Here is a 12310-nt window from a genome sequence, read left to right on the forward strand (position 1 = left end):
ACTAAATAAGGCTCCAGATGATGTCAATCTTCTTTGTTTGCAGCTTCTTTTCTCAGGGATGGATCTTCTGGCTAGGATAGTCATCAGGCGCCCTCTGTGGAACTAGTAGTCTTTGGGGATGGGATAGAAATCTTTGTAATTAGATGTCATCCTATGTGCAGCATCAGGAAGCCATCCTCACTTGGCTCCTCACTCTATACCTGCTCCCCTGTCTCTGAGCCTGCTCATCATAGTGCCAGGAAAATTCAGCCCTTTATGTCTGTTTCCACAGTAGAAGGCAAAAAATTAATGGGTAACCAAGGATCTAATGTGAGTGAGCAATTTGAGCTCATTAATGAGGAAAAGTAAACAATTAAAAGCCGACAAATTAATCAGGCCTCATAGGGTGGTCATGCCTAACAATCTGTTGAATTTTTGAGGACGTGATCAAGTGTGTAGATGAGGATGTACTTTATATGAATTTCAGCAAAGCCTTTGACAAGGGAGGCTGATAAAGATAAAAGCACATAGGATTCAAAGTAACTTGGCAAGATGGATCCAAAACTGAATTAGTGATAAGAGACAGAGGATGGCGATGAAAGGTTGTACGTAACTGGAGGCCGTGTCCAGTGGCGTACCACACAGATCAATGCAAGTCCCTTATTGTTGATGATATATATAAATGATACAGATGAGAATGTTGAGATGAAGTGGTTAATAGTGAGGAAGAAGGTCTTGGGTTTCTTGAAAATATAAATGAGTTGGTCAGGTGGGCAGATTAGTGGCAGATGGAATTTAACACTGAAAAGTATGAGGTGATGCCCTTTGGAAGGAGTAACAAAACAAGGGAGTACTGAATGAATGGCAGGACACCAGGAAACTCAAAGAATCAGAGGGATCTTGGGGTGCTTGTCCCCAAGATAGCAGGACAGATTAATAGAGTAGTTAAAGAATACGGGTCACTTGTCTTTATCAGTCATAGCATAGATTGCGAGAGTGAAGAGATTATGTTGGAGCTGTAGAAAACTTTGGTTAAGCCATAGCTGGAGTACTGTGTGCAGTTCTGGTTGTCTCACTAATTACACTGGACAGGGTGCAGAGGAGATTCACCAGGATGTTACTGAGATGGCGCATTTGCATTCTGAAAAGAGGTTGGATTGGCTCAGGTTGTTTTCTTCAGAGCAAAGGAAGCTGAGGGGTTACGACTGAGGTACATGAGGTTATGATGGGTATGGACAAGTTGGATAGGAAGCAGCTGAATACCTTAGTTGATGGGTCAATGGCAAGGGGTCTAATTTTAAGATGAGAAACAGGGGATTTGAGGAAAAGTTTTCACCCTGAGATTGGTGGGAGTCTAGAATGCACTGTCTGGGAGGGTAGTAGAGATGGGAAACCACATAACATTTAAAAGGTACGTGGATGAGCAATTGAAATATCGTACTATGCAAGGCTATTGGCCAAGTGCTGAAAATTGGAATTAATGTAGTTTTGCTGGTGTAGACTTGATGGATTGAAGGGCCTCTTCATTACTGTATCCTGACAGCCTAGAGTTTTAAAAGAAACTCCTGAAGAGATGGTGGATGCATTGGAAATTATTTTTCAAAATGCCCCAGAGTCTAGAATGGCTTAGCAGATCGGAAATTAACAAATGAACAATACTATTCTAGAAAGCAGTCAGAGACCAAAGATGGGAACTACGGGCTGGTTAGCCTAATGTCAGTCATTTCGGGAAAATGCTGGAATCTATTATTAAACAAGTCTTAAGAATGCTCTTAGAAAATTGTAGTTTGTTCAGATAAAGTTAACATGGATTTTTGTAAAGGAAATAGTGCATGGAAATTTTTTTTGAGGGTAGATAATGGAGAATGGTAGGAAGGACTATTACTTACGTGGCGAAAAACTGCAGCAGGCGACGGTGCAGAGGGACCTCGGGGTCCTTGTGCATGAGTCGCAAAAACCCAGCCTGCAGGTGCAGCAGGTGGTCAGGAAGGCGAATGGGATGCTGGCCTTCATAGCGAGGGGGATTGAATATAAAAGTAGGGAGGTCTTGCTGCAGCTGTATAGGGCATTGGTGAGGCCGCAGCTGGAGCACTGTGTGCAGTTTTGGGCGCCGCACCTGCGCAAGGATATTTTGGCCTTGGAGGGAGTGCAGAGGAGGTTTACTAGGCTGATACCGGAGTTGAGGGGGTTGAGCTATGAGGAGAGGCTGAATAAACTAGGCTTGTACTCGTTAGAGTTTAGAAGAATGAGGGGAGATCTCATTGAGACGTATAAGATGATGAATGGGATGGATAGGATAGAGGTGGAGAGACTCTTCCCGCTCAAAAAAGACAGTAGGACTAGGGGGCACAGCCTCAAGATAAAGGGGGGGCGGTTTAGAACGGAGTTGAGGAGGAACTTCTTCACTCAAAGGGTGGTGAATATCTGGAATTCTCTGCCCGTTGAAGTGGTGGAGGCTGCCTCGCTAAATATTTTTAAGAAGCGGGTTGATGGGTTTTTGATAAGAGAGGGGATTAAGGGTTATGGGGAGAGGGCGGGAAAGTGGAACTGAGCCACGACAGATCAGCCATGATCTTATTGAATGGCGGGGCAGGCTCGAAGGGCCAGGTGGCCTACTCCTGCTCCTATTTCTTATGTTCTTATGAGCCAGTTGATGGCACATGTGGATTGGATAGCTCTCATCACTTAAGAGCCTAAGCCTGATTATCATCCTGGTTTTGGTGTGGATAAATATGGATTGCTTCCATGTCTGAGGAGTCACAAATGCTACTGAACGCTGCAATCATCACTGAACATCCCCACTTCTAACATTTATGATGGCGTGAACATCCCGACTTCTGACCTTTATGATGGAGGGAAGGTTATTGATGAAGCAGCCGAGATCGTCAGGCCTAGAACGTGACCCTGAGAACTCCTGCAGCCATGATGTGGATGTGCTGGCGTTGGACTGGGGTAAACACAGTAAAAAGTCTAACAACACCAGGTTTTAGTCCAACCGATTTATTTGATAGTAAACTCACTAGCTTTCGAGGGGACTCCCATGCTGTCGTGTGTCGTGAAGGCTGCCTTGGAGAACGCTTACCTGAAGGTCAGAGGCTGAATGCCCATAACCACTGAAGTGTTTGCCAACAGGAAGGGAACAGTCTTGCCTGGTGATTGACAACGGATAAATGAACAATCACCAGGCAAGACTGTTCCCTTCCTGTTGGCAAACACTTCAGTGGTTATGGGCATTCAGCCTCTGACCTTCAGGTAAGCGTTCTCCAAGGCGGCCTTCACGACAGTGCAGAGTCGCTGAGCAGAGACTGATAGCCAAGTTCCACACGCATGAGGACGGTCTCAACAGGGACCTTGGGTTCATGTCGCACTATCTGTTAACCCCCGTGACTTGCCTGGGTTTGCAAAACCTCACTCACTATGCTGTCTGGAGACAGTACACATCTCTTTAACCTGTGATCAGTGCTGCTTCCACACACATTGTCAGCCACTTTAGGACTTGAACAGTAGGTTAGGCATAAAGATTTGCATTCTAATCAGTAGTCTCTAAACTGTCTGTGCTTTATATGCTCTGTCCGAGGCCAGGACTCTCCATTCACCTGACGAAGAGGGAGTCCCCTCGAAAGCTAGTGAGTTTACTATCAAATAAATCAGTTGGACTAAAACCTGGTGTTGTCTAACTCCTGCAGCAACATCCTGAACTGGGATGATTTGACCTCCAAGATTCATGACCATCTTTCTTTGTGCTAGGTATGACTCCAAACAGTGGAGTGTTTTCCCCAATTCCCAAAGACTTCAATTTTGCCTTGAATCCTTAATACCACAATTGGACAAATGCTGCATTGATAGCAAGGGCATTCACTTTTGCCTCATCTACTGTCTGAATACGTGTGCCTGCAGGCCTCCCTGTCAAGCTTTCTTTAATGCTGGATGAGCCACTTACTGAATGCATGATGTCCAGGGCATTTGAACTACTCTGCTAGTTGCTTCCTCAACACTGACCACCACCTCATATTTCAGATTCCTCTCAATTGACCCATGTGGCAGAAGTTAGCATAATGGAGGCTTGATCCAAATCCCTGATCCGTTAACTTGCTGATCTGTCTCTTGCTGTGGTGCCCCAGCCTTTCTGTGAGGGTGAACTGCCTGACCTAATGATGACTGAATACCACAATGACCTCTGCTGCAACACCATTGCCGCTCTTAAATATCTACTGGGGTTCCAACACCCGTGTGCATTCCCCGTAAAGTTTGAACAGGCTTGTAAAATGTTATTCGATTGGGTATTTAATTATAAACTCTGAATTGTTGGTTATGAAGAAACAGACCGTTCGCAGCTGACTGCTGCTGGTGAAATACAGGCCTGGTGTGATGGTCTGGGAAGGTCCATGCCAACACCACCCCCATGCAATGTTACAGCCCCTCTGCCTTCAAGGTCATTTGCTGCACTGTCATGAATCCAGGCTAGTGTTTGAAATTGGAAAAAAAACACAGGTTCCTCATTTAAGGAACATTAAATGAGTAAGTAAAAGAAAAGGATTACTTTACAGTCACGTGCGCTTGTGGAAATGTTTATGATATTAACGGAAACTGCATGCACTAAGTTTCAAGGGAATACAGAACAGTCATAGAAGGAGGCCTTTTGGCACATTGAGTGTGCACTGACCACAATTCCACCCAGGCCCTATCCCTGTAACACCTACGTATTTACTCTGCTAATCCTCCTGACACCAAGGGATAATTTAGCGTGGCCGGTCAACCTAACTTGCACATCTTTGGAATTGGGGGGAAACCAGAGCACCTTGAGGAAACACACTGGGAGAATGAGCAAACTCCATAAAGACTGGAGGCTGTAATTGAATCCAGGTCCCTGGCATTGTGAGGCAGCAGTGCTAACCACTGTCACCATGCCACCCAGTGTGCCACTGTGCTGCCCAAAATATCAACATTAAGAATAAAATGGACCAGTTCTGGATGGCGTGCTAGTGAAGTTGGCTTTCAGTCTCCATTATATACATGTGTGGGACCTTGCTGCTTTCAATCACAGGTCTGCACTTTCAAACTGTGTAACTTGACACGTTCAAAACAATAAATAGCATTTCTTCAATGACCTGTTTGTATCTCCATTCAGTACATGACAGCTGCGCCATGTTACACTCCACGTTGTAACCTCATCCCAGCTGCTTGGTGAAACTGAGTATTATATGTGAATCCAATTAAATCCTGCCAGAGGACATAATGGATCACAGTGCAAATTAAGGAAGATTTTCAGTCTAATCACTCTTTAGCGCCTGACAATGTTGTAAATGATTTAATTGGATGAAAAGAAGAAGCATTTGTTACTTGCAAAGTTCAATAGTTCAGTCTCTTAGTTGTTCATTGCTCAATTTGAATTGACTTCACCAAAGCATGTACATTCTGCAGGCTCACTGCAGCACTTCCCGGTTTGCAACCTCAAGGACCAGCAGGGACATTTTAAGGGAGTTCAATCACCTGCAGGTTTCCACCCCAAATCAAGCACCACCCTGGCTTTGTCATTTGTCAGCACTGGTTTCAAAACCTGGAACTCCCCACTTAATGTTGCTGTAGCTACACTATTCCACAGCGGTGTATGGTGGCACAGCGCTACTTCTTGAGGGCAGTCAGGATGGGCAATGAAAGCTGGCTTGTCAGCAATGCCCAAATCCTGGGAAGAGATTTTAAATAATTTGACTGCCTCTGGATTGGTTGGGAAAGGCCACTTTCTGCACCAGATTTAGGACAGCATGCACAACACCTGTTCCACATAAAATTACACCTCCCCAGCCTGATCAAAGGCTGCTAAACACCTCCAGTCTTGACGTTCCCCAGACATTGACAAAAACATTAGAACTTATGAGGTCTATTTTTCTACTTGGTTTATTAAACAAGTTAGTTCTTCATGACCTGAAATGTTAACTCTGTTTCTCCACAGATGCTGCTAGACCTATTGTTATTTTTCTGCATTTTTGCTTTTATTTCAGATATCCAGTAATCTCAGTATTTTGCTTTTAGCAGAGGCAGATTTATAATGTAGAGGAGGGGGTGCCAGCTGGTGTCTGTGGGCACCAATCATAGCCTATAGAGCTATCAGCAGGCACAGCAGAGTGACATTTTGTTGACTTTGTTTCAAAATATGTATGTGTTTTTTACAGTTTCCATCTGTAAGTGGAATATGTTGCAATCATACTTGGAGCAGGCAATGGAATACATTTAATGGTGAAAAGAATTTGTGACACCAAGTGGTACATTCATGCAGATGTTGTTTTGGCTTTGAAAATTAACTTTATTGATTAAAAGGATTATCGGACATAACCACATTAAATTCAGAAAAACTACAGGTGAAAGCTGAAGCAAAAGCCTTAGCAGAGACATATGAAAAGTACAATCATGCTGTTTTTATTGATTTGTGGAACTGTTTACTTCAAAGAATTAAAGCCATCAGCAAATCACTGAAAAATGTTGATACAACTGTCTTGAATGCTCTCTCAGCACCTGAACTGCATTTTCTCCAAACATACTGACTGCCTACAGCATAAAGCTGAATTTTTAAACATTCCTCCTGAAACATAACAATTCAATACACATGTATCCATATTAATTGCAGTACTATCATCACACCTGTCACAAATGCTTCTGGTGAATGTTCTTTCTCTGTAATGAAGAAAGTTTAAAAATTATTTGAAGAAAACGAGTCAGGAACATTTGACAAGTTCAGCAATATAGGTTTTACCTATAATGATGTAATTGATGATTTTGTGAAGAAAAGCTAGCTAAGTCGCCATGCCAACAAGAGAGAAACAAGAATTTACAAAAGAAAAACATCTGCCTTCTATATTCTGTTGTTTCAGTTCTGTTTTTCAAAATGCACCATTGCTGGTCTGATATAGCTGCTAATAGTTCTAATCATATCACACTCAAGACTTTCCTTCAGAAATTCTCTTGGGGTGGGGGGGGTGGTGGGGACGACAGAATTCTGCAGAGCCACTAACACTAGACATGGACTCACTGGACACTCCAATCATGTGAATTTACAGCAATGATGTCTATGATTTTACAAGAGTAAGGAAGGCAGTTAATTTTTGAAAGTGAGTGAACCTCTGAAATACCCTGGCAGTATATGAATCTTGTTTTTTGGAGTATTTCTTCTAGTAATGGACTGGCTCATCCTATCCTACACCGGCCTGTGTTGCAACGATGTCATCGGTTGATTTTTTTTTCCCTCTTGTTTTATTGCTCATCAGCAAGCTCTATGTTTGCTCGACTCAAGACGTTACAATATTGGTCATCTTTACTGTCATTCTGACAAGAGGTAAGCTCGGATTTAATTCAGCAATTATTCATACAGGTGTGTTTTTATAAGTTTAAAAAGTACTTAAGCAGTGATCAGTTCATGTATTTTTGTGCCTTGCATCTTTGCATTCTGTGGGGTGAGGGTGGATGGGGTCAGGAGCAGTGATGTCATTGAGGGACAGGTGTGACATCACTGGGGGAGTCCCAGAAATGAAGGTGAACTTGGGTGCCACGTACATAGAAACATAGACAATAGAAGCAGGAGTACGCTATTCAATCCTTCGAGCCTGTTCCACCTTCATTTCGATCATGGCTGATCATCAAATTCAATGTCATGATACTGCCTTCCCCCTCCCCAAATCCTTTGCTCCTTTTAGCTCAAGAGCAAAACATTTTTCTTGAAGGCACACAACATTCTGGCCTCAGCTACTTTGTGGTAGTGAATTCCACAGATTCACCTCTCTGGGTGAAGAAATTTCCCTTCACCTCAGTCCTAAAAGGTTTACCCCTTATCCTCAAACTATGACCCTTAATTCTGGACACCTCCACCATCAGGGACATTTTTTTCTGAATCTACCCTTTTGGAATTTTTTAAGTTTCGATGAGAACCCCTCTCACTCTTCTAAACTCCAGTGAATATAATCCTAGCTGACTTAGTCTTTCCTCATATGAAAGACCTGCCATCCCAGGAATCAGCCTGATAAACCTGATAAGCCAGGGCGGCAGGGTGACACAGTGGTCAGCACAGCTGACTGACAGTGCCAGGGTCACAGGTTCGTATCCCAGCTTGGGTCACTGTCTGTGAGGGTTTGCATATTCTCCCCATATTTGTGTGGGTTTCCTCCCACAGTCCAAAGATGTGTGGGTTAGGTGGATTGGCCATGCTAAATTGCCCCTTAATGTCAGGGGGCTAGATGGGGTAAATGCATGGGGTTATGGGGGATAGAGTCTTTGTGGGATAGTGGTTGGTGCAGACTCAATGGGCTGAATGGCCTCCTTCTGCACTGTATGATTCTATGATAACCTCCAGTGCACTCCCTCTATAGCAAGAACTTCCCCCTTCAGATAAGGGCATCAAAACTGCACAAAATGCTCCAGGTGTAGTATCACCATTGCTCTGTACAATTGCAGTAAAACATCCCTACTCATATATTCATGTCCTCTTACTATGAAGGCTAACATACCTTTTGCCTTCTTTACTGTCTGCTGTACTTGTATGCTTACTTTCAGAGATTGAGGACACCAGGATCCACCCCTCTCAATTTATACCTACTAACAAATAATCTATCTTCCTATTATTGCTGTTAAAGCGGTTAACCTCACATTTATCCACATTATGCTATATCTGCCGTAGATATGTCCACTCACTCAGCCTGTCAAAATTATACTGAAGCATCTCTGCATCCTTGTCACAGCTCACCCTCCCATCCATCTTTACATCATCTGCAAATTTGGAAATAATAAATTGAGTTCCCTTTTCCAAATCATTAATATATAATGTGAACATATGGGGTTCTTGCACAGTTCCCTGAGGTACCCCACTAAACTTGCCTGCCAATCAAAAAAAAGACCCATTTATGCCAACTCTTTGGTTCCTATCTGCTAACTAGCTTTCTATCTATCTTAAGACTACCTGCAATCCCATGCGCTTTAACTTCACATTAGTCTGCTCTGAGAGACCTTGCCAAAAACCTTCTGAACGTCAAAATAAACCACATCCACCCAGTTCTCCTTGGTCAGCTTTTCTAATTACATCCTTAAAGAATTCTAATAGATTCCTCAAGCATGGTTTCCCATTTTTAAATCTATGTTGACTTTGTACCACTGCTCTCCAAATACTGAGCTATGAAATTCTTTATAATGGACTCTAGCAACTTCCCCAGCACTGATGTTAAGCACACTGGTCTATAGTTCCCTGTTTTCCCTCTACCTTCCTTTTTTGAATATCAGGCTTACATTAGCCACCCTCTGATCTGTATAAACCAGTCCAGAATTCAAAGAATTTTGGAAAACGTCTACTACTATTTCCAGGGCCACTTCCTGAAAATTATCAGGCCCTGGAGATTTATCCACCTTCAATCCAGCAACTTCCCCAAAACTATAGGCACCAGAGTGTGGTGACTAGGGGATTTTCACAGTAACTACATTGCAATGTTAATGTAAAACTACTTGTGACTAATAAATAAAGTTAACTTTATTTCTCTAATAATACTGATTTTCTTCAGCACCTCACCAAAACTTGTTTCTCTCAGAACTTCTGGTACATTGTTTCTGTCTTCACAAAAGGGAGACATGAATTAAGTACAAATTTAGTTCCTCGGCCATTTCTTTATTCCTTGTTACGAATTCAAAGTGCAAGTCCACCACTGGCTTTTACTTTAAAACATGCCGGCATATTCTGAATCAACTCTCAGCTCAAAACTGTCTTAGAATTAGGCGCATATTTGAGAATGAAAGATTTATGTATCTTGTTCTTTAGTGTTTTCACACAACAATGAGGAGACAGCAAAACAAAGGATTGAGGTTAGTTTTGTTCCGGGGGAAAGACACTCTCATCAGCCCAATTCGCATCATCCCAATCATGTCATTTTATGCTCTTCTGAAGAACATGCAGCCCATCTCCCCATATCATCATCCTCCATTGAGATTAACAAATGATGTTTGGGAGACACAGTTAGTGTTGAATAGTGATGGAAACTTAATAGTAAATGGTGCTGGGAAGAGGTCAGTAATGAATGGTGATGGGGAACATGTGGCAATTGGGTGTTGGTACTGACTGGTGATGGGAGTTAATGTTGAATGGTGTTGGGGAGAGTTAGTGCTGTGCGGGTTAGTGCTTAATAGTGATTGGGGTGTTACTATCCACATGGACACTGATAAATTTTTAAAAATCAATTCCCTGTGACTGACTTCAAGGAATTGCACAAGATTTCACGTTTTAAGATTTTTACTATAAAACTAAAAGCAGCATCAAATAAACATTACTGAGTTAACAGCTAGTACTGTAAACTACAAAAAGAAAAACCATTATTAATATCTTAAGATGACTGAAATGTGGCGTAAATGCTTTACAACATGCCTTTCACAGAATCACAGTCAGACTTTTTCCAAGAAAATTCAAAGTGTCACGAAAGCCTGAAACCAGAGAGTTTCACTCCAGTTTTTTCAGCAATCTACCCCATGTCAATTTGCTCACCGACCCTATCCCATTGGTATTGCACCCCCAGCCCTGGCCACCTGGGGGGGGGGCGGGGGGGGGTGGTCTCTGGTCCCTCCCTGGGCACGAGGTTGATCACATCACAAAAAATGGCCAGAGAGGATCGTGTCAGGCTGAACGTGGAGCCGTTTTTTTTTCAGTCCCATCGACATTTCCCACAGTACACTAAACCAGTGCAGTGGGGCAGGAAAATCACACCCACAGTCTTTTCGGGACACAATCTAAGGTCAATTCCAATTTCACCTTTCCCCATTTTGCTGAGTTGTAGGGTGGGATTTTCCAGCCGTACTTGCCCCAAGGCCAGAAAATCCCATCCAAGGTTAGCGGACCTTTGCATGGTCCGTATCCCACCTACTACAATTCCCATTGCAGGCGGGACAGAAAAATTCTGCCCATAATTTCTAGCAACCTTTGACGGTCCTCTCCTTCAGTTCTGAGAAAGCTCCTTCAGCTGCAAGGCCCACTCCACTGATTTCCAGTTTTCATGAGGATAAATCTTCTAAAGTCCTTAAATCATTGCAGGTTCCTTTGCTTCAACCATCAGACAGGCTTTGCCCAGTATTCTATTTGGTAGCTAACAGATAAAGAATAATCCTTCCCCTCTGCATAAAACAGCAAATGCTGTTCTGTCTCATTTCTTTCTCTCTCTCTCTCACTGTGTCCCCTGTCCCCTCTCTGTATGATGTGGAGATGCCAGTGTTGGACTGGGATAAACACAGTAAGAAGTCTCACAACACCAAGTTAAAGCCCAACAGGTTTATTTGGTAGCAAAAGCCAGTAGCTTTTGGTGCGCTGCCCCTTCGTCAGGTATGTGGGAGCTCTGTTCACAAACAGGGCATATAAAGACGAACTTAATTTACAAAATAATGGTTGGAATGCGAGTCTTTACAAGTAATCAAGTCTTAAAGGTACAGACAAATGTGAATGGAGAGAGCGTTTAGCACAGATTAAAGAAATATGTCTCCAGACAGGACCGTTAGTGAGTTTTTGCAAGCCCAGGCAAGTTGTGGGGGTTACAGATACTGTGACATGAACCTAAGATCCCAGTTGAGGCCATCATTGTGTGCAGAACTTGATTATCAGTCTCTGTTCAACGATTTTGCATTGTCATGAAGGCTGCCTTGGGGAATGCTTACCCGAAGATCAGAGGCCGAATGCCCATGACCGCTGAAGTATTTCCCAACAAGAAGAGAACTCTCTTGCCTGGTGATTGTCGAGCAGTGTTCCCCTCTATATGTCCAGAGTGTTTTAATCAGGGTGCTTGGGAGTCTACAATTTACACAAGGCCGAATAGCTGTCCCTCTCTCTGTCCTTTGTAATCAGGTGTGAAATATGGCACTTAAGTGTTCAGTAAGCCTTAACCTGGGCCCCCTGTCTCTATGGTAACAACTATGGTTTGTTGCTGGGCGATAAGTGACATGTGACCTCCTGCTGGCTTTGCAACATGATTTTATATTTATGGAGATGATTCCTGGTCATTTCTTTGGGAGAATTTGACCCAATATTCATGAGCATAGTCAGAGGGTGCAACCCCTCTTTTGCTCTTAAAAATAACTGGCTAGAACTCTTGCAGTTTGTTGGTCCAATTCACAGGATGGAGGATACGCGAAGGTCTGCCTGGTAAAACCTGCTGACATGGAATCCAGAAAGGGGGAGAAGGAGGCCATTCAGAAGGAATAACCTTGCTAATTACACTTCCTCACTCATTCCCCATTGCACAGCAATTTATTTCTGTTTCCTCCACAACTCACTCAGTTGAATCTACCTCCATCACATTCTTGGCAAGTGTATTCTAGATCTTAACCA

The sequence above is a fragment of the Carcharhinus amblyrhynchos genome, chromosome 18, assembly GCF_965287045.1.
Source record: "Carcharhinus amblyrhynchos chromosome 18, sCarAmb.v2.hapA, whole genome shotgun sequence".
NCBI classification, from domain to species: Eukaryota; Metazoa; Chordata; class Chondrichthyes; order Carcharhiniformes; family Carcharhinidae; genus Carcharhinus; species Carcharhinus amblyrhynchos.